Source organism: Schistocerca gregaria, chromosome 1, assembly GCF_023897955.1.
Source record: "Schistocerca gregaria isolate iqSchGreg1 chromosome 1, iqSchGreg1.2, whole genome shotgun sequence".
NCBI lineage: Eukaryota > Metazoa > Arthropoda > Insecta > Orthoptera > Acrididae > Schistocerca > Schistocerca gregaria.
In genome coordinates this window covers 1173457596-1173480156 of record NC_064920.1, presented here as the reverse complement: position 1 = coordinate 1173480156, position 22561 = coordinate 1173457596, and the positions used below count along the sequence as shown (strand labels likewise).

General features: G+C 39.8%; 2 protein-coding genes across 2 annotated transcripts in view; one reads left to right on the top strand and one right to left on the bottom strand.

Moving 5' to 3' along the window:
* The window catches only part of LOC126284373 (uncharacterized), a 137423-nt gene that overhangs the window by 28292 nt on the left and 86570 nt on the right, over window positions 1–22561 (bottom strand). The window lies entirely within an intron of this gene.
* The window catches only part of LOC126284380 (tenascin-like), a 218299-nt gene continuing 217927 nt past the window's right edge, over window positions 22190–22561 (top strand). The window contains exon 1 of the mRNA XM_049983266.1: window positions 22190–22239. The gene's annotated coding sequence lies outside the window, so the exon portion shown is untranslated. The remainder of the gene's footprint in view (window positions 22240–22561) is intronic.

Here is a 22561-nt window from a genome sequence, read left to right as displayed (position 1 = left end):
CCTTTTTTCCCCCTAAGGTAAGTCTTTCTGCTCCCGGGATTGGAATGACTCCTTACCCTCTCCCTTAAAACCCACATCCATTCATCTTTCCTTTTCCTTCCCTCTTTCCTGACGAAGCAGCTGTCGGTTGCGAAAGCTCGAAATTCTGTGTGTGTGTTTTATTCATTGTGCCTATCTACCGGCGCTTTTCCGCTTGGGAAACATTCCACGTGGGAAAAATATATCTAAAAACAAAGTTGATGTGACTTACCAAGCAAAAGCTCTGGTAGGTCGATAGATACACAAACAAACACAAACATACACACAAAATTCAAGCTTTCGCATTGAACGGTTGCTTCTTCAGGAAAGAGGGAAGGCGAGAGAAAGACGAAAGGATGTGGATGGTTGGTGTTAGTGGGAAGTATCCAGATAACCCGGACGGTGTAACACTGTGTCAAGATGTGCTGGCCGTGCACCAAGGGGTATGTTTAGCCACAGGGTGACCCTCATTACCAACAAACACTGTTTGCCTGTGTCCATTCATGCGAATGGACAGTTTATTGCTGGTCATTCCCACATAGAAAGCTTCACAGTGTAGGCAGGTCAGTTGGTAAATCACGTGGGTGTTTTCACACGTGGCTCTGGCTTTGATCCTGTACACCTTCTGGGTTACAGGACTGGAGCAGGTGGTGGTGGTGGTGGTGGTGGTGGTGGGAGGGTGCATGGGACAGGTTTTACACCGGGGGAGGTTACAAGGGTAGGAGCCAGAGGGTAGAGAAGGTGGTCTGGGGATTTCATAGGGATGAACTAAGAGGTTACGAAGGTTAGGTGGACGGCGGAAAGACACTCTTGGTGGACTGGGGAGGATTTCGTGAAGGACGGATCTCATTTCAGGGCAGGATTTGAGGAAGTCGTATCCCTGCTGGAGAGCCACATTCAAGGTCTGATCCAGTCCCGGGAAGTATTCTGTCACAAGTGGGGCACTTCTGTGAGAGGTTCTGGGTTTGAGGGGATGAGGAAGTGGCTCTGGTTATTTGCTTCTGTACCAGGTTGGGAGGGTATTGCGGGATGCGAAAGCTGTTTTCAGGTTGTTGGTGTAATGGTTCAGGGATTCCTGACTGGAGCAGATTCGTTTGCCATGAAGACCTAGGCTGTAGGGAAGGGACCGTTTGATATGGAATGGGTGGCAGCTGTCATAATGGAGGTACTGTTGCTTGTTGGTGGGTTTGATGTGAACGGACGAGTGAAGCTGGCCATTGGACAGATGGAAGTCAACGTCAAGGAAAGTGGCATGGGATTTGGAGTAGGACCAGGTGAATCTGATGGGACCAAAGGAGTTCAGGTTGGAGAGGAAATTCTGGAGTTGTTCTTCACTGTGAGTCCAGATCATGAAGATGTCATCAATAAATCTGTACCAAGCTTAGGGTTGGCAGGCCTGGGTAGCCAAGAAGGCTTCCTTTAAGCGACCCATGAACAGGTTGGCATACGAGGGGGCCATCCTGGTACCCATGGCTGTTCCCTTTAATTGTTGGTATGTCTGGTCTTCAAAAGTGAAGAAGTTGTGGGTCAGGATGAAGCTGGCCAAGGTAATGAGGAAAGAGGTTTAGGTAGGGTGGCAGGTGATCAGCGTGAAAGGAAGCGCTTAATCGCAGCGAGGCCCTGGACGTGCGGAATATTTGTGTATAAGGAAGTGGCATCAATGGTTACAAGGATGGTTTCCGGGGGTAACAGATTGGGTAAGGATTCCAGGTGTTCGAGAAAGTGGTTGGTGTCTTTGATAAAGGATGGGAGACTGCATGTAATGGGTTGAAGGTGTTGATCTACGTAGGCAGAGATACGTTCTATATATATAAAATAGAAAGAAACTTCCACATGGGAAAAATACATATATACAAGTATATAAAACCCACATCCTTTCATCTTTCCTTTTCCTTCCCTCTTTCCTGACGAAGCAGCCGCCGGTTGCGAAAGCTCGAAATTTTGTGTGTGTGTTATTTTATTGTGCCTGTCTACCGGCGCTTTCCCGCTTGGTAAGTCTTGGAATCTTTGTTTTTAATACTCTTTGCCTTTAAATATGTCTGCTTGTGTCTGTGTATGTACGGATGGATGTGTGTGTGTGTGTGTGTGTGTGTGTGTGTGTGTGCGTGCGCGTGCGCGTGTGCGTGCGCGTGTGCGCGCGCCTGAGTGTACACCTGTCCTTTTTTTCCCCCTAAGGGAAGTCTTCCCGCTCCCGGGATTGGAATGACTCCTTACCCTCTCCCTTAAAACCCACATCCTTTCGTCTTTCCCTCTCCTTCCTGAAGAAGCAACCATCGGTTGCGAAAGCTAGTAATTCTGTGTGTGTGTTTGTGTGTTTTGTTCATTGTGCCTGTCTGCCGGCGCTTTCCCGCTTGGTAAGTCTTGGAATCTTTGTTTTTAATATATTTTTCCCATGTGGAAGTTTCTTTCTATTTTATTTACATCATTATATATAACAATGAGGGACCCCATGACTGAACCCTGTGGGACAATATTCTTGATACCTCCCCAGGTAGAGGACTCTGCTGCTTTTCGCAGACTATCTGTACTGTTAATTTCAACCCTAAGCATTCTTCCAATTAAATATGAATTGAACCAATTGTTTGACAGTCCCACTCATACCACAATACTTAAGCCTATCTAGAAGAATTTCATGATTCACACAATCAAAAGCTTTTGAGGGATCACAAAGTATCCCAATGGATGATGTTCGGTTATTCAATGCATTTAATATTTGATTAGTGAAAGCACGTATAAATTTTTTGTTGAAAAGTTTTTCTGAAAATCAAATTGACATTTTGTTAGTAATTCATTTTTACAAATATGTGATACTACCCTTGAATACATCACTTTTTCAAGAATTTTGGATAAAGCTGTCAGAAGTGAGATTGGGCAGTAGTTGTTAGCATCAGAACTATCCCCATTTTTATGAAATCATTTAACAATAGGGTATTTCAGTCTATCTGGAAAAATGGCCTGTTTCAGTGAGCTACTACATATGTGGCTGAGAATCCTACTTATTTGTTGGGAACAAGCTTTTGGTATTCTGTTGGAAATGCCATCAATTCCATGTGAGAGTTTACTTTTCAATTAATTTATTATACTCCTAATTTCAGTAGGAGAGGTGGGTTGAATTTCAATTTTATCAAATTGCATAGGTACTGCCTATTCCATATACTGCCGTGCATTTTCTAATGAATATGCTGAATCCTATTTTCTCAACAACAATTAAAAAATGATTATTAAAAATGTATTCTACTTCTGGTTTCTTGTTAACGAACTTTTCATTGAGTTTGATAGGAATACAGTCTTCCTGTGCTTTCTGTTGCCCTGTTTCCCTTTAAACAATACTCCCATTTGTTTTAATTTTATGATTACATGTGCTAATCTCAGACATAATGCACATACTTCTAACAACTACAGTAACAAATCCAAGATGGACGACAAAGAAAGCTGATAGATGAGTGTAAACTCAGTTACAATTATGGATACAAAGAAATAAGTATTAGTGTTTATTCAAGTTCTGCAAATATAGTAGAAATGAAGACAGTTCTGGTACAAATAGTATTCTAGAGCTTGCAGATCACAAAGCCTCTAATCACTGCTAAGTCCAGTCAACAGAAAATAGGTATAAACAATCCAGGGGCTGAAGAACTTTCTACTATGTTGTAATTAATTACGCAAATTCGTATTAGTCTTGCTAACAGAACTGAAAAAAGAGAATCTACTCTGGCTGATAATTTTGTTGTGAGAATAGGAGAAAACCTTAAATAGTGTAAGTAGACAGCTGGAATAAATGCGGAGTAGCATACGTAAGAAGTTCAAAGAAGTGAGGACTGTTCTTCTGTAATACCAGAAAGAGTTTTAATAAATTGCAGCAAGATATGCTAGAAAGCCAAAATCATATTGCTGGTGCAGTTACTCAAGATTTTAGAGAAGAATGAGATAATAAACTCACCAAGTTATCTTCATAAACAAACAAAATAAGACAGGAGCTTGAGGAATGTATTAATAATGTTGAAAGTGTTGGAGAAGAGCAGGGTACAAGTCTTAATTTGAAGGTGCAAGAAGTAACCATGAAACAGGGAAGGTTAACAGCACAGATGACTCACATTAGATGCCTGGTGACAAAGGACTGTTGTTGTGTGACATTGAACGAAAGGTGTGCGCAGGTCCCAAACGGTGTGACTGGACACAACCACAAGAGACACAAACCTTTGCTGTGAAGCCAATCGAAAGTTTCAGCTGGCAATGTGTGTGCAGCAGGGAGGCAAGTGATGATGAGTGGAGACAGGAACACTTTGTACAGAGCAGCAAATTAAACAGGTTCAAACCCAATGCAAATGCCCATCATGTTGCATTTATTACAAGTTTTAGAGGTATGCTACCATCACTATGGATCAATGCTGAAAACATCTCAAATGTTGCTAACCATTTGGATCATTTCATCACCCCCAAAAACTAGCTACAAAGGAGCACCCCCCCCCCCCCCTGCCCGGCCCCACTTTGACCCATTAGCATCCTGGAATGGAACAACTCAAGCACATCCTTCATCATCACCCCCTGAAATGAGGGATATCCTACCCAAGATCATTCCCACACCTCCTAAAGTATTGTTCCATTGCTCACCCAACCTCCACAAAATGCTATGCCACTACCAATCCCAATCCTTTGCCAGAGGGATCATATCCCTGTGGAAGACCCATGTGCACGAGCTGCCCCCCCCCCCCCCCCCCCTCTCCCCCCTCTGCACTTCATTAACCAATCTGTGTCAAAGGCATATCCTACCTCATCAGAGGCTGGGCCACCTGTGAAAGCAGCCATATCTTATACCAGCTCTGCCACAATCATTGCACAGCTTTTTATATCAGTATAACTACCAACCAGCTCTCCCCATCAGGATGAATGACCATTACCAAATTCTGGTCAAAAGCAAAGTAGACCACCCTGTGGCACAACATGCAGCTGAACATAACATGCCTGATTTCAACGGCTGCTTCTCATGTGGAGTCTCCCTTCCACACCAGTGTTTCTGAACTTCGCAGATGGGAGTCATCCTTACAACAAATTCTCTGCTCCTGAAGTCATCCCAACCTGAATTTATAGTAACCTAATGTCCCTATGCCCTCCACCCAACAATTTCGACCCTCTCAGTCTTATCACCTCTTCCCAAATCACGTCACTGTGCACCATTATCTGCGAACACATCCACTGGTCTTTCCTGTTCTCTGCTCCTTTCCTTTCTCCTCCCCCCCCCCCCCCCCCTCCCACTCCTCCAGAGCCTCCCAATGCTGCACCTGGCATCCTTGCCTTCCCGTCATCTAGTCCCTGCTCACTCCACTAGGCAGTGCTCATTTCTCTCCCACAACTGTATCCTGCTATCCCTGCTCCTTCAACATCCAACACGGATTATTGGTTCCATTCGACCCAGTTGCTTAATATCTGTGATGTCTTGATTAGAATTAATACATTGTCATTGAATGATTTAGTGAATATCCAAATAAAGAAACTGATAGACAAAAGACTGACTTTCATGCATTTTATTATGTATACTAACAACTGAGTATTCTGCTTAATTTGCTTATTGCATTTGATGTTTGATTGAAGAAAGAGGCTCTCAAGGGATAAGTTTCATGACCATTCAACATTTTGAATAATAAGTTTCTACAAAAGGCTTTCTTTTAAAGAAGCATTGGTTTAAACTACAAATGTTAGATTAAGTCTAATTATTTATTGTGTCTGATGCCCATCTTCATACACATGTTAATGTATTTACGTTATGTGTGAAGTAAATAGGATTTTTGTAACATTTATTTGTGTTTAATGATTCAAAAATCTTCATGGTTTGCACATGAACCTGTTTTTTGCTTAAGTGTCAGATGTATCTGACTAAAGATACTTAAATCAATATTATGGTTAACATTCCTTACATATGATTAATATTGTATTTCAGCGATTTAATGTTTGCTTCTACGAAAAATCCAGTTAAAATTGTTAAATATGTATGTCAAAACTTGGAGTGTGTGTAGGTTGCTTAATGCTCAATGATTGTAAAAGTTTAAAGCCACAAATGAAGGTCTACCTGCAGAGCAGTGGTCAAGAGGATTTATTTTTGGAGATTTTATTTTGAGAAAATTTTACAATTCTGAAAACAAAGAGACATGGCGCTTATAAGAGTATAATTGTCGATGCCCTTACTAATAATCAATCACAACATTTACTTCTGATGATAGCATATTCTTGGCCTTCTAGAAGGTCCAGGAGGAACAGATCATGACAACAGGAAGTATGTCCTCTAATTAGATAGCGTGTAGTTGGTAGATGTGGGAGAAGCAGTTCAGTGTTGGACGGGTCACCGATAATGAAAGTGCGGTAACAGTGTTCGACAAAGTTTAAGTTGTTGAAGAAGTATTTCCATTCTTAAGATTTTGAGGAGTACAGTGAATGGAGGAAGTGTTTCCTTATGTGTGGAAGAAGTTTTGTCATGTTTTCAAAGTTTCAAATTCTATAGCGGATGAGAGATCTCGGAATATTACATGTGTGGCTGTCACTAACGCAACATGAAAGTTTAAATATTAATATACTCTGAATAAAATTACTTTATGATTGACAAATTGTGCTGGTGGAGGCAGTGTTTCTGGCATGCAGCCAGCCATACTTCACATGGCACTGTACATCCCTACAAAACAGGCAACACAGCAAATGTATGGCACTTGAGAAAGAGCTATGACTGGATGGTGGCAAGTGCCAATCATTCCATTCACTGAAATGTCAATCACAAAGTAATTTTAATCAAAGTATAACATGGCTTCAATACTATTGGATACTGGAAGAGGTTATATTATTAACCAGTGATTTAACTTAAACCTTCTGAACCTAATTTTGAGTTGACACTTTCCACTGTGGCTAGACGGAATTAGTGCTGCAAGACTGTTAGAGACAGACTAGGAACAATTAATAAAATATGTTTCAATTGAAATAAATGGTTTTAGTTTAGTCATAAGTTGCACTGAGAAATATCTACTTTTTATTTTTTGATGGTGACACCTGTGCCCATTCTCAAACAATCCGTACCCTTAATGTGACAAATGCAGGCGATAGCCATGTACGGAAAGTGCTCCTGGAGTACTCAAAGTGGTACACGGCTGTTCTTAAGTCGGTGACACACCGCTTTGATTACTGCAAGTGCAGTTTCTGTACATGGGCTATGCTGTGGCCAATCCTGCCCAATTCATACGTCGTAGCGCCTTCTGCATCGGTATCCCACTTCACGTACAACCAACACGGGATGTCTGCCATCATAAGGCGTACATTCACCAAGAAAACCTATGTCGTCTGTGTTAACAACACAAATGTTTACCGGTGGCAACAACACAACACAACATCAGATCTCCACCAAAAGTTGTCAGGGACCACTACCCATTTGCAAAGCCAGCAGAACAGCTTCACCAGAGGTCGCAGCTAGCCCAGGAACTACTCTGATACGCTAGGCATGTGATCACAAATAGTTCCAGCAGATACATCCGCCAAATGGGCTTTATAGGGCAGTGCAATGGCGACACAGGGTAGTTCGACGCACCACTTGTAAGTATACAGAGCTGCCACACTGGCAGCCATAGTCAGACACTTCTTCTACTGGCCGATCTCTTACAGATGGACTTGGTATAGTCGACGAACATCTTGACACTGTAGAGTTGTTTTATTGTGATCTCTCACTGTGAATATTGGGCCTTTTCTATTATTATTTGTTGTTCTTTTGGAGATTCTATTACTGTTTCGTTTTGGTGAGTCCAATAAATTGCTTTTGGACTTGTGTTTTCCACATTTCTAATCTGTTAGCACAAATACTTCAATGGCGAAGAGTTGGTTTAAGAATTTCCCACACTTGCTCAGTTGTTGTCCACTATGACAGACAGTACTCCAGGTATTTATGAACCCTCAGCCCGAGGCATAGTGCTGTTAGAAAGTATGCAACAAATAAATGAGCACGTTTTTTCTAACTTATGTGGGCCCAGAAGTTTATCACCTTCTGCAACAGTTGCTTCCCGAAGCAGAACCTCATGCTCTCTCCTACGAGGTGTTGACTTCTAGCCTACTGGACGAGTCTGACTCTCAGGTCTACGTGGCAGGGGCATCTCACAAGTTGTTCTGTTGTCAGAAACTTCCCACGCAATCTTAAAGGGAATGGATTGCTACGCTGCAGGGTCTCTCCCGTGACTGTTGTTTTTTCTGTGGCAATCCCCACTGCAAGCAGCCTTATGGTTCGGCACTCATTCACGATATGATACTTGTCCATGCCCCATATGATACCTTACGGACAGATCTTCTAAAGCTGAAAGTTCCCTCTTTAAACACCTGTCTATCCATTATCCATGCTCATGAGCATTCCTTTCACTCTGCTTCCACGCTGCAGTCCCCAATGTAAGTCTTCTTCAAATCACTGCAGCCGCTGCAGCAGTGCCGGGGGCCCTCCTTGGGCTGTGCCTTCCCTCTAGGATCAGGGCTCCAGTCCCCAGCTGCGGCAACAGCAACGGCAGCCGCTGTGGCAGCAGCAACAATAGTTGCCCTCCTGTAGTCAATGTTTTGTCACACATCAGAGGCAAGAGCGCCACTCGTGTTAGGTGTGTGTGTGTGTGTGTGTGTGTGTGTGTGTGTGTGTGTGTGTGTGTGTGTGTGTGTGTGTGTGTGTGTGTACTGTTTGCCTGTGGAAAGCAGGGTCACAGAGCAGAGGCCTGTCAGTTGTCATCATTGATGCTTTGGACGCCTCCGACTCCGAGGTGGATGAGACGGACCCGCTGCCGCCAATTTCTTTCTTACAGTCAGTTTTTACACACCTGACGGCAGTGATCACTCTGACTGTGTGGTTGGACGGCACTCCTCTCCCTTTTCGAGTGGATACAGGGTCCTCCTTCGCCATCATGCCATTTTCTCTGTTCCATGCTTCCCAGAAGAGCTACAGCAATGACATCATCCAACTACAGGGGTGGTTCTTGGCTCAGGTCCAGAACCTCACTCATGATGTCACGGCCCCGGTTTTGGTCCTCACTGCCCCAAAGGCTGCCAACTTATTGGGAATGGATCTTTTTTCCTCACTGGGCCTCCAGATAATACATGATTCGGGCCCAGCTGTCCAGTCGCCGTCGGCAGACAATTACTTGCAGCAGTTTCTGGATCACTTCTCAGACATGTTCTGTGCCATATATCCAGGGTTCTCCAAGTTCGAAGCCCATATCAAACTCCTCACCTCGGTGGTACCGAAGTTCCACAAGGTTCGCTCAGTACCATTCCCCTCTGTGACAAACTACAGCAGGAGCTTCGTCACCTAGAAGCTGAGGGCATACTGACCCTGGTCCACCATAGTCATTGGGCTTCACCCATCATGGTCCTAGAGAAGCCGAACAGATCTCTTCGTGTTAGTGAGGATTTTACGGCCACTTTGAACTCTTAGTCTGTTACTGACTCCTATCCCATACCCAAGGTTGTTGACATCATGTCCAGGTTGGCTGGCGACAAGGTGTTTGCCAAAATTTACCTGCGGGATGCCTACCTCCTATTGCCTTTGGCCGATTCGTCAAAAATGATCTAGGCAATCAACACCTCTTTTCAGCTCTTCTGGTACAACCACCTCCCGTTCGGGGTCGCCAGTGCTCCGGTCATCTTCCAGTGCTATTTGGAAACATTGACAAGAGGCCTTCCGGGGACAGCTAATTGGAGACTGTATTATTGTTTTGTTTTGGTGAGTCCAATTAATTATTTTTTGACTTGTTTCTTTTCGTATTTATATTCTGCTAGTGCAGATACTTCAGTCTATCACCTGTATCTGTCACACTTACAGCACAGATAGTTTGAGAATGGACACAGGTGTCCGAAACTAGTCACCATCAAGAACTAAAAAATAGGTACTTCACAATACAACTTATGATGAAGCTACAACCATTTATTACAATTATAGGACAAGTTGCAGACCTATTTTTCACCTACAGCATGCTGTAAGTTCATAAAAATGTGCTTTCATAGAGCGCCTTTTTATTATTTCACAAATATTGTTAAATATAGACCTCTACAAGTGTAAGAAGCAGTGCATAGACCAGTTCAGGCGTACACAGAATTCAGTAACCATTGACATATCTGGATGTAACCACCACCCCTTATCTCTCATTCGTCTGATATCCAAGATAACTACACTGTTTTCATTCGAATTTTTGTATCGGGACAGTTAGATTGTGTTCTTGCTATGTGACCTTGGGCAGCTGTCTTGAGGTGTAGCATTGGTAGAGAAACTGGCATGTTGCATGAAACACCTTAAGTGTCATTGTTTCACCTATGAGTTATGCTGCCAAGTCAACTTACAGGGTGCTGATGATGGGGGACGACATTCACCTCAGAATTAGTGACAGGTTGCAATCTGTTTGCATCTCCTGAAGAGCAGCAAGAATGTGAGGACTGGCCTTCTGGCCTCACTCATTCACCCTACGAGTGGACAAGTGGCTGCTCCTTCACCATGGTCTGAGCATGCACATGGGGGAGGGAGTTAGGTATTATCAGGAGCTCCAATGTTAGATATGTTATAGATCCCATACGGGAAATAGGATTCAAGGTCAGAGCTGGAAAGACGTCCAATGCACCCTCAGAATGCCTGCTGGAGGGCCTAATTTGAGACATGCAGGTGGCCCTGTCTCCTGCTATCAAAAATGCAGCATGCTGTCGTCTGCAATTTGTGACTCATGCCAAGGACATTTGTTGCTTGGGCACTGAGGCCATACTCAGTTCCTACATGCAGCTGTTGGAAGTGGTGAAGGTTGCTGGCCTGGCTTGCTTGCTGAAAGTAGAGCTTAAGATTTACCATATTGTACCTGGGACTGATAGAGGTCTTTTGGGTTTGAGCGGAGTGGATGGTCTCAACCAGAGGTAACCTTAGTTCCATCACAGTCTTGGCTGCAGATTTCTGGACGCATGTTATGGGGTGTAGAATTGTAAGGTCAGGGATGCTCTACAAAGAGGGAACACCTACATGCTTAGCAGACTACATGTGGAGTGCAGATGCAGGATTTTATGCTAGGCATTAGTTTGAGGTTCTGTGATGAATGCTGGCCATTCAATATGCTGAGCAAAATCAGATCACAAACATAGTAAAGACCCTTTGAATGTCAAGATGTTAACAGTAAATTGACAAATCATTCACAACAAAGTACCAGAATTCACTGCCCTTCTGTCAAGATACTCCACTCAAATTACTCTTGGAACCATGAGTTAGATGAAGCATCAAGTAGAAAGCTCTGGAATATTTAACGAGGCATGTAACATAAATTGAAAAGACAGGTTAGAATCACAGGAAGGGGAGAGATCACTGGAATCAATAAAAACATTATGTCTATGGAAATCAAAATTGAGCTCGACTGTGACGTTTCCTGGATGTGAATAACCAGCCTACTTGATCTCAAATTAATAATCACATTTTTTACTGGCCACTTGATACCTCTCCAACGATTGTACAATCAATACAAAAAAGTCCATGCTCACTGGTGCAGAAGAACCCTGTCCATGCAATTGTGGAGGTGACTTTGACCTACCAAGTATAGACTAGGGTGTTTATGGATTCACTGCAGATAGTATTGACAGACAGCCTTGCGAAATGGTTCCAAACACTATAACTAAAAAATGACATGAGCAAGTAGTTCGACAACACACCTGTAATGAAAATACATGGAGTTACATGAATCTGATAACAGCCTGCCTGGGGTATTGCAGGCTGGCTACGACAGCCGCATCTACTGGTTGAATGGGTCCCACGAGACTGCACTATGCCCCCTCTTTTCTTTGCTGGTTTTATCCTGAAGGCTGTATGGAAATGTGAGTCTTGTCGGCCAGTGCAATTTGAGCAGTCAAATAGTCATAATGAGTGTAACAGTGAAGTCCAAGAATGCAACAGCGGCAAGAGCGAATTATTCACTTCCACAACGAGTGTTTATTTACGACTTCAATGTGCAGACAAAGTCCGCTTGTACTGTTCAGAGATTATTTGCACAGAAGTTTCCAGGTATTCAAGTTCCGAGTCGTGATGCAGTTCACAAATTAGTGAATAAATTTTGTGAAACGGGAAGTGTTCAAGACAAGAAGCGTAAATGGCAATGTACAGTGCTTACAGAAGCTCATTTCAATGACATTGCATACCACCTGGAAAATTCCCCTAAAAAGTCTCTTAGTCATCTTTTGCAGAAACACAAATATTGTGCATCTCTGTACAAAGAGGTGTTAAACTGCTTGGCCTATGAGCCTATAAAGTATCAGTAGTACAAGAACTTCAGCCTGGTGATCCTGCGCACAGGGTTAAGTTTTGCCAATGTATTTTAAGACAACTGCATGACAGTGAAATGGATCCTTACCTCATTCTGTTTTCAGAAGAGGCTTGATTCCATTTATACAGGTATGTTAATTCCCAAAACTGTCGACATTGGAGCACAGACAGAACTGTTGTGCATCATGGGGAACCCCTTCATGATCAAAAAAATAGAGATGTGGTGTGCAGTTAGTGGTGACAGAACAACAGGACAAATTTTTCTTAATGACACAGTTACAAGTGAAAGTTATGTGCAAAACATTTTGTGTGCATTTTTTTAAATGAAATGCATTAAAGACAATGAAGCTCTGTATTTTTTCAACAAGATTTGGCAATGGCTCATACGGCTAATGTTTCTTTGTACACAATTCACAATGTGTGTGATGAAAGAGAGAGTAGTAGAAATATCTGTCCCACTAGAAATTCTGATTTAACTACATGTGATTTTTATTTGTGGGGCGCAGTGAAGGACAAAGTATACACAACAAATCCTCACACAATAGAGGAACTCAAACATTGATTGATTGAGAGAACTACATTAATAATAATTTATTGAGTAGGTGTCAGAAATGCTTGAAAAATAATTGCAGACCATTCCAACATCTCCTTGCATGACATGGGTGAGTACAAAATTTATTTGCTTGTATTTTAGATGTCATGTCGTACCACAGCAGTTCATGGGCGACACGACATCTGATTGCTGGGCAATGGTGCTCTCGCTGCTCGGCATCTACTGCCCCACACAGGCAGTCTTCAGATAAACGGAACACCCAGTACTTTAGACCTGGTATCTACAAATGGGTCTGACTTTACCGACAGTGTCAGTATAGACAGGGGTTAATAAACACACGGTCATAATAAATCTATCAAGAAACTTTGTTGCTGGAAAGAGTAGATAAGCAGCTGCTAGTATCCTACTTAAGACAATGAATGGATGTTGTTTAGTTCCAAAATGATAGGTGTAGCAGAATTATGAGAAAAGTTTCAACCAATTGAAAATTGCACTCTAGAGAAGAATATGCCAGCTAAGTGGATTACGGGCAGAAAATACCAACCACGGTTTAATAACAAATACTGAAAATCCTTACAAAACCGTGATTGATGCATCTTCTGTGAAAAAGAGTACACAAATGTCAACAGGAAAAATTTCCATCAGATATAATTACATCATCATTTTTACAGAGACTTTTCTTTCTTCCAGAGACACAAAATCACACGTTATATCATAGTGCCCACCATCTGCTTAACAAATATTACCTAACTGTAATTATAACTCAATGAGTTGTGTATCTTTGTTGGAACTACTAAGGCATTATATGTTATCATTGGATTTTTGCACAGATACTTGAAATAGCCTATGACTGAAACTGTAAAATAGTACACAAATAAAGAGAAAAGGAGATCTGCAGGCAGTATCAAATCATTCAAACAAAGTTCTGAATTCCTTTCTTATGATTGCTACAAGCAATCGTGTATTCTTGGTCTCCTTAATTCTTCCCTTTGTAGCCTAAGCTAGTAAATTCTACTGTCCAATTACTTATGAACTTCTTGGATTGAATTCTTTTCTCAGTCATCTCCAAAATATTACTTCTTGATGACCTGAACATATGAGATCACAGCATCTCCTGGAGATTTTCACTGATTTGAAAAATTGTATCTGTAGTTCCGTCTTCCAATCTGATATTCCTGCTGCAAACTGGAGCTCACAATTATGCAAACTTTTCCTGTTCCAGTACTAAATCAGTTTGCAGTATCAGGACCAGCTGTAATGTTTCCACTATTATGTAGCGATTTAGTAGCACTCCCTGAATTGGCAAAAAATGGCCAGCATCACTCCTTAAATTACATGAAAATTGGAGGTGTAAAAGGAAAGAACAGACACCACACATTCATATAAATTGATAGGCCTTTATGGGCAATAAATCCACCTTCTTCAGTGCAGTTGCACAAGTACATCTGACCTCCTGTGGGAATCTCAGAAGAGTGAATATGGAGGAAATGGATGGGGTCTGTCAATAGGTGGCAAGCGATAGGAATGTGGACAGGACGTGAGGTGAGCCGAGATAGTACATGCAGTTGCGATAACACTGTGTCCCGGATGGCACCTGCCTAGTAAGCAGATCACGGGGCCGGGGGGAGGGGGGGGGGGGGGCAAATCCTGGTCAGGTACACATTTTCATATGTCACCACTGATTCCGCATAATGTCCCAATGTAACTGACAGCAGTGATCCCTCCCCTTTATTTTCCTTTCCTTTCTTCCCCTCTCCACCATCAATTTACATGTAATGTATAACATATGTGGATTCTGCTTGGTGTCTTGTTTTTTGAACAAGTCTGAAAGACTAGACATCACACATTCATATAACACATAATGCTTTAAATTGGCTGTACTGAAACATTCCAAATTAAAATAATGCGGGGATTGCTTGCATTAATTTACATACCTGACAATCTGTGGCAGTTAAAACATCAGTTCATCCTAACAATAAGATTGCATGAATTATACAGTTAGGAATAATTGTTTACTTATACGAAAAATATGATTTACAAATATGAATTTGCAGACTGCACTTTTAAACAATAATTTTAGTTGATCTTCAAGAGCAATTCAATGGTAAAACTATCAGTATAGTGGCAACAAACATAACAGATATGCACCAATATTCTACAACAGATAAGTTACTGCTTCAAATATTTGTTTTCTGTCCATTTGGACTGTGAAGACTACTGTGTACTAAAAACTGTTATGTACAGTTTAAACTGTACCATGAAACATTATTTTTATTTTATTACTATTTCTTTAACTACTTATGTGGAGTATAGGGCTGCAACAATGGATCACTATCTTGTTCTGTCCTGTGTTAGTATTTTCACTTCTTCTCAACCTATTCCTCGCTCTTGACCTTCTGCTTCAACTGATCATCTCCACATCATTCTGAGGTGGCCTCATGTCCATCGTTCCTGCAGGATACAATAGAGTGCTTCTTTCACAACATTTTTAATTGGTCTCCTCAGTGTATGTCCTAACCATCGCCACTTCCTGTTTCTCATCTGCAGCTCAACTGGCTTCTGGTTAGTTTTTCCTCAGAATGTTTCGTTAGATGTGACATTCGGCCACCATATTCCAGGATGTCCCTCAGACATCTGTCTGTCATTGAATGTCTGCAGTTTATGGATTAGCTGCCTTGTCACTTTCCATGTTTCACATCCATCAGAAGCATAGAATTTACATTACCTTCAGATATGTGCAATTTGCTCCTTAATGTTATTTCCCTTGATCTCCAGATACAGTGGAGAGTTGTAAAAGTGTCTTGGCTTTGGTGATGCAGCTGTTACTGTCGTCTGTTGTGCCACCATATGGTGTAATCATGCTTCCAAGGTATCAAACTTACCCACCCTTTAGATTACCTGGCTCCTAATCTTCTGCTCTGCGATGTTGTTATCATTTGCTTTTGTTTTTTGTGCATTAGTTTTCAAATTGACTTTCTAATGAAACATATGACACATTATGAAACATAATCATACTTTATTTTTAAAACAGTATTTAGTTGTTAAAAAAATAAAAATCATCTAATAAATTGTTACACTGACACAGTTTTACATGCACTTTCATAATCACCACAAAAACAAACTGAATGTGCCAACAGTCTTTAATTTTAACTGTTGGTCATAATCACTAGGCTGCAAAAGGCAAAACTACAACGAAATGAGAGGAGTGCCCTAAATTACACCATGGTGAGGTTTAATGAAACCAACTAGGGTATATCTCAATGTACAGCTCAAATACTGATGACTTGCAACAATTAGTTCTGATATGATATCAACCTTTATGGAGTTTATAAAACATGCACGAGCAACATAGGTGACTCTAACTGAAGACTGTAAAAGTCTACAGGAAGGTTTTATCCATCAGTGTATGTTAAATGACTGCTGATTCGCAAGAGTGCATACAAGATAAACCAGTCACTACATTACACATGAAAATCTCCTATCTGTCATTTGAGGGAGCATTTTTTATAACAAACAAAACTATTTAACAGGCACTGCACTCATCCAACCAATTATTACCTGATACTGAGAGTAAGTACTCATTTAAACCAAAGATCATCCTTCTGTCACCAAATAATTTTTTTTTAACTGAAAGAACATTAAAAGCATTACAAACTGGGAAGTACTTGTGCTGGAGGAGGAAGCCATGTGTTAGAGATTAAGGCAACGTGCAAGTGTGTAAGCAAAATGCATAAATATTTTGTGAGATTTTGCAGTCATTTTTAATGCACTCAGAAACTGATGTTAATCTTGACCGTTGTATTTATTAATTTTACACTGCCTTACGTGTTTCGGCCTTTGTCAAGTAAGGATACAAAATATCTGGCTTGTTGAACAAGATACTTTGTACCTATGTTAGACTAATTCAATTTTGTTTTTCCTAAGAATGAGTTGTAAATATTTTGAACCTTTGAGAATGGTGCAAAGCAGAAACACATTAGGCAGTATAAAATTAGTATATACGGTGGTCATGATTAATATAAGTTTTTGAGTGAAAACTTCATATCTGTTTCATGGCTGATGCTGGATGGAGACCGTCCATGGTCTTGTGAGCTTTATGTATCACTGCTTAGTTACACACATCCAGCCACATGTTTTACTATTAATATGTCACTTTATGGCTCAATAGCATAGTAATGGCATGCAAAGGAGTGGCACACCTGTCCCCACGTCTTGCTTGCCACTTCACGAGCTATTTCATTTCAATGAATTCTCACATGTCCAAGTACCCACCAAAAATCCATAATCTTCACTTCCTGCTGAAAATAGTAAAGGTGTCATCGGTTTTTTTGGACTGTTTTGTTTAACAAGTAAAGGTACTGTATGGAATGAATATGAATTGGAGTAGATGACGAATTTCATGTTTTAATTATGTTTCAGCTGCTCTAGTGTCACACAATATTTAGCATAAAGAGTTCTATTCTCATTTGGAAGATAATGAAGGGGAAATGAAGTATGTGACTTAAAATTTTCCACTAAGTTTAAAAATGCCTGGGGCGTCTGCAATAACCAAGTAGGATATTTATTTCAGTTCGGATGTAGAACCTAAATGCTTTCATATGATGAGCTCAAAATATAGTAGTGCAGGTACTGGGATGGAAACTGTACCTCTCTCCATTCTTAACTTACAGAATGACTGCACAACCCAACTTATTTCCCAAGAATTAAATCGTCGTGGACTACAAAAACATTTGATAATATTTGAATCCTCTAATTAACAACAACAATCACTTCAAACATACCTTTATGGGAGTAGGAGACCTTAACAGCTGTAGTAAAAGGTGATAGTATGTTAGCAGGGAGAAAGAGAAAGAAAGAGATAAATGCCTTTTCTGTAAAAATATCCCTTTTCTGTAAATATATGAGCAGACTGTGACTCAGAATGCTCTGCAATTCATTTTTTAATTTATTCCACAGAGCCCATTAAGAAAGATAACCTTCAAGGATGTTGAGTGAGTCACACGACTGGTGCCTACTCTAGCTAAATGTAACCTAGAAAATTATTAGGAAAACAGCTTCTTTGAAAATATTGCTACTTCCTCAGCTACATGAATTAGTTGCTGTTTACCTTCTACCTTCTATTGATTGCTTAATCTTTACATAATTACATTTGTAGTTTTCAAACAAAATAGTTAACTACAGTTGTAACAACAAAATTTTCCTTAGAGTATACTACTACCTGTCATGCGTCTTTAGGCTGAAGACTGCTACAACGAACTTTCTGTCCTTGAATTTAAGCATTCTGATCTTTTGTAGAATAAGTGGATAATGTGGTATTTTTTAATCTCCTTTTGAATTGGTATGGGTTTCTAGATAATTTCTTTTTATTTTTATGCTCGATGGGAGCATATTCCACATATTTGCACCGTAGTACCTATCTCCACTCTAAACTCCAGACGAGGAGGAAAAGTCTATATGGAAATTATTTTTATGTCTATTGTGGTATCAATCATAGTTTGGCTGAGACTAATTTTTATAGTTAACAACAAAAACCATTTAGGACTAAAGGTATTGGAAAGTGACTGTAAGAATTCAGGATCATGAAAAAGGCCCCTACAAGATGTATTGACTATCTACTTTACAAAATATTAAAATATTCTTATTGCTTAGTTCCGTTGTAATTGATTTATTTAGGTAAATTGCCTCTGAAAATAATTTCATAAAGCAACAGTGAATGAAAACATGTTAATGAGCCAACACTCTTGTCTTTAAGTCAACAAAATGGGAAACGACACATTTAAAACACGAGTTCTCTCTCTCTCTCTCTCTCTCTCTCTCTCTCTCTCTCTCTCTCTCTCTCTCTCTCTCTCTCTCTCTCTCTCTCTGAGATTAAAATTTAAACTGTTTGCTGTGAACCAGTTGAAGTTTTGAGCAGCTAACAGCTTGAGCTGTGTTTGTTAAGGTTGATGTGGACCCTTGTATGCTTGCGTCGGCAGCAAAAAATGCCATTTTTGAAATGTCCTTTAATACTAGGACCGCCGAGTGGTCAATCTGACCACATTTTATACTTCAACATGTTATTTTTCGGTCAATTTCTAATCTATGCTGTTGTGAGTTAATGACTTTTCCTAAATGTTTATGTAGATCATATAAACAGTCCAATATTTATTTTATCGTCATTAGTTTTCTTTGAATGACCACTTATACTTAAATCCACCGAGTTGTCACTTTGACCACATTACATGTTTATTTGAAAACAGATTATTTAAAGATTATTGTGCGTCACTCCCCGGATTTATTCTTAGCACCCATCAACAATGTACTAAATATGTTGGTTACTGAAGTTTATTCGCAATGTTTGAATTTAAAAGCTCAACAATGCAATATGTCATTTATTGTTTGCTATTGGGTTTCGAATAAACAAGACTGATTATTGGAGTATTGGTCTCAGAGCAGTAGACGTGGCTCAGATGTCACAGCGATACAAACCAAGGCCACGGCCACTTACAGATGAAGAAACTGTCACACTTTTGTATGAATCGGATGCTGAAAATGATCCTGAAGTTGAGGACCTTATGGAAGATTCTACAGATGAAGATTACCAACCTGTCGCTAATGTGGAGAGTGACAGCTCCAAGACTAAAGATGAAGGTAATTTACATTCACTTATATTATTATTATTTCTTTCTTATCTCAGACGTTATGTCTGGTCAGAATTAGAAAGTGACGCGGACCTTGATCAAGCGTGACTTCCTTCTAACTGTACGGTATATGTTATATTGCATTTAGGAACTTTCGGGTAATTGAACATGTATCAATAATTATGGATTTCTGTAGTTGTATATATACGTTTGGATGTAGCTGTATTGCATTGATGTACTGGTGGATATTGTGTGGTATGACTCCTGTAGTTGATAGTATAATTGGTATAATGACAACTTTATCCTGATGCCACATATCCTTGACTTCCTCAGCCAGTTGGATGTATTTTTTAATTTTTTCTCCTGTTTTCTTTTGTATATTTGTTGTACTGGGTATGGATATTTCGATTAGTTGTGTTAATTTCTTCTTTTTATTGGCGAGTATGATGTCAGGTTTGTTATGTGGTGGTGTTTTATCTGTCGTAATGGTTCTGTTCCAGTATAATTTGTATTCATCATTCTCCAGTACATTTTGTGGTACATAGTCGTATGTGGGAACGTGTTGTTTTATAAGTTTATGTTGTAAGGCAAGCTGTTAATGTATTATTTTTGCTACATTGTCATGTCTTCTGGGGTATTCTGTATTTTCTAGTATTGTACATCCGCTTGTGATGTGATCTACTATTTCTATTTGTTGTTTGCAAAGTCTGCATTTATCTGTTGATGTTACGTGATCTAAAGGGTTGTAGAAGTGGTTATGAAATTGCAGTGGTGTAGCCGATGTATTTATATGAGTGATTGCTTTGTGTATTTTGCTAGTTTCTGCTCATTCCTTAAATTGTCTACCTGTCCATAATGAAGGTTTTTTATGTCGATAAATCCCCTTCCTCCTTCCTTTCTGCTTATTTTGTGACTCTTTCTGTTGCTGAATGTATGTGATGTATTCTATACTTGTGGCATTGTGATCGTGTAAGTGTATTGAGTGCTTCTAGGTCTGTGTTACTCCATTTCACTACTCCAAATGAGTAGGTCAATATTGGTATAGCATAAGTATTTATAGCTTTTGTTTTGTTTCTTGCTGTCAATTCTGTTTTCAGTATTTTTGTTAGTCTTTGTCTATATTTTTCTTTTAGTTATTCTTTAATATTTGTATTATCTATTCCTATTTTTTTTGTCTGTATCCTAGATATTTATAGGCATCTGTTTTTTCCATCGCTTCTATGCAGTCGCTGTGGTTATCCAATATGTAATCTTCTTGTTTAGTTTGTTTTCCCTTGACTATGCTATTTTTCTTACATCTGTCTGTTCCAAAAGCCATATTTATATCATTGCTGAATACTTCTGTTGTCTTTAGTAATTGGTTGAGTTGATGATTTGTTGCTGCCAGTCGTTTTAGACCATCCATGTATAGCAAATGTGTGATTTTGTGTGGGTATGTTCCAGTAATATTGTATCCATAATTTGTATTATTTAGCATGTTGGATAGTGGGTTCAGAGCAAGGCAGAACCAGAAAGGACTTAATGAGTCTCCTTGGTATATTCCACGCTTAATCTGTACTGGCTGTGATGTGATATTATTTGAATTTGTGGTTTTCCAATTTTTCATTACTATGTTTAGGAACTGTATCAATTTAGGATCTACTTTGTATATTTCCAATATTTGTAGTAACCATGAGTGGGGTACACTATCAAAAGCTTTTTGGTAATCAATGTATGCATAGTGTAGCGACCTTTGTTTAGTTTTAGCTTGCTATGTCACCTCTGCATCTATTATCAGTTGCTCTTTACATCCCCGTGCTCCTTTGCAACAGCCTTTTTGTTCTTCACTTATAATTTTGTTCTGTGTTGTATGTGTCATTAATTTCTGTGTAATGACTGAAGTTAATATTTTGTATATTGTTGGTAGGCATGTTATTATTATTATTATTATTATTATTATTATTATTATTATTAGTCATAAAGCTCCCATGTGGAAGACGCTAAGTAAAGCTGGTTCACTTTCCGTTCTTCTTGGTCTTCTGGTTCTTTTTATTTGCCCACCAGTTTTTCATTGTTTGCGAAAATTTAGTTCTTCTTTCTTCGCTCCATTTTGTTCCGGTTCTCGGTGCTTTTGTCTCTGGTTTAACCTCCCACTTTTCAACTTTTATTCTAAAATTGTTCCTTGCAGCTATTTCTTCTTTAGTAATTTTTGCTAATTCCAAATCTTTTTTAACTTTTTGGATCCATTCTCCTCCATTAACGAGAGAATCTACGTATTTTACAATTCTTTTTGTTAATCTGTGTTCAGGAAGTCTCATTATGTGGCCATAGAATTTAAGGCATCTTTTCCTCATGTCTCTCTCTATGTTAGAATATTCTTCAATTTTTGATGTTTTCTGTAATCTATATCCATTCTCGGTCCATCTTGGTCCCAAAATTTTTCTAATTATTTTTCTTTATTATTATTATTATTATTATCATCATCATCATTGTTACAATATGAATAATGATCACTATTATAATAGAGCTGACACTTCTACTGCTACTTCTGTTACTACTATTTTATTGTGTGGTATGTTATCTTTATACTGAGTTGTAGCTTTCTAATTGTCTCTTTCCTCACGCAGCTGCTGAACCAGGATGAAGCAGTAATATAAACAATGCTAGAGAAGGACCTACCCTGGGTAAAAAAAGAACTGCACCTTCTGCAAGTGGACCAATACAGAATCGACGTAGAAGGGGGAAGGATGGGATCACGGAGTGGACTGTAGCAGACTTCGGTGTTACTACTCCAGGTAGGACAGGTCAACAGAATATACTGAAAGAAACACAGGGACCTACTCCACATGCAAAGTGGCACGTCTCAAATGATAATGTTTTGAGTGCCTGGCGCCTTTTAGTTGATCAATCAATGTTGAAACACATAAAGAAATGCAAAAAGCAGAGGCACAACGGCTTCTTGGAAATGATTCCTGGAGTTTGCATTTAGAAGAATTAGATGTATTTGTTGCTTTATTATATGTTTGTGGTGCACTAGGTGCCAGATGTATTGAAGTAGATGAGTTGTGGTCGAAAAAGTGGGGGGCCTCATTTTTCACTGACACACTGAGCATAAAA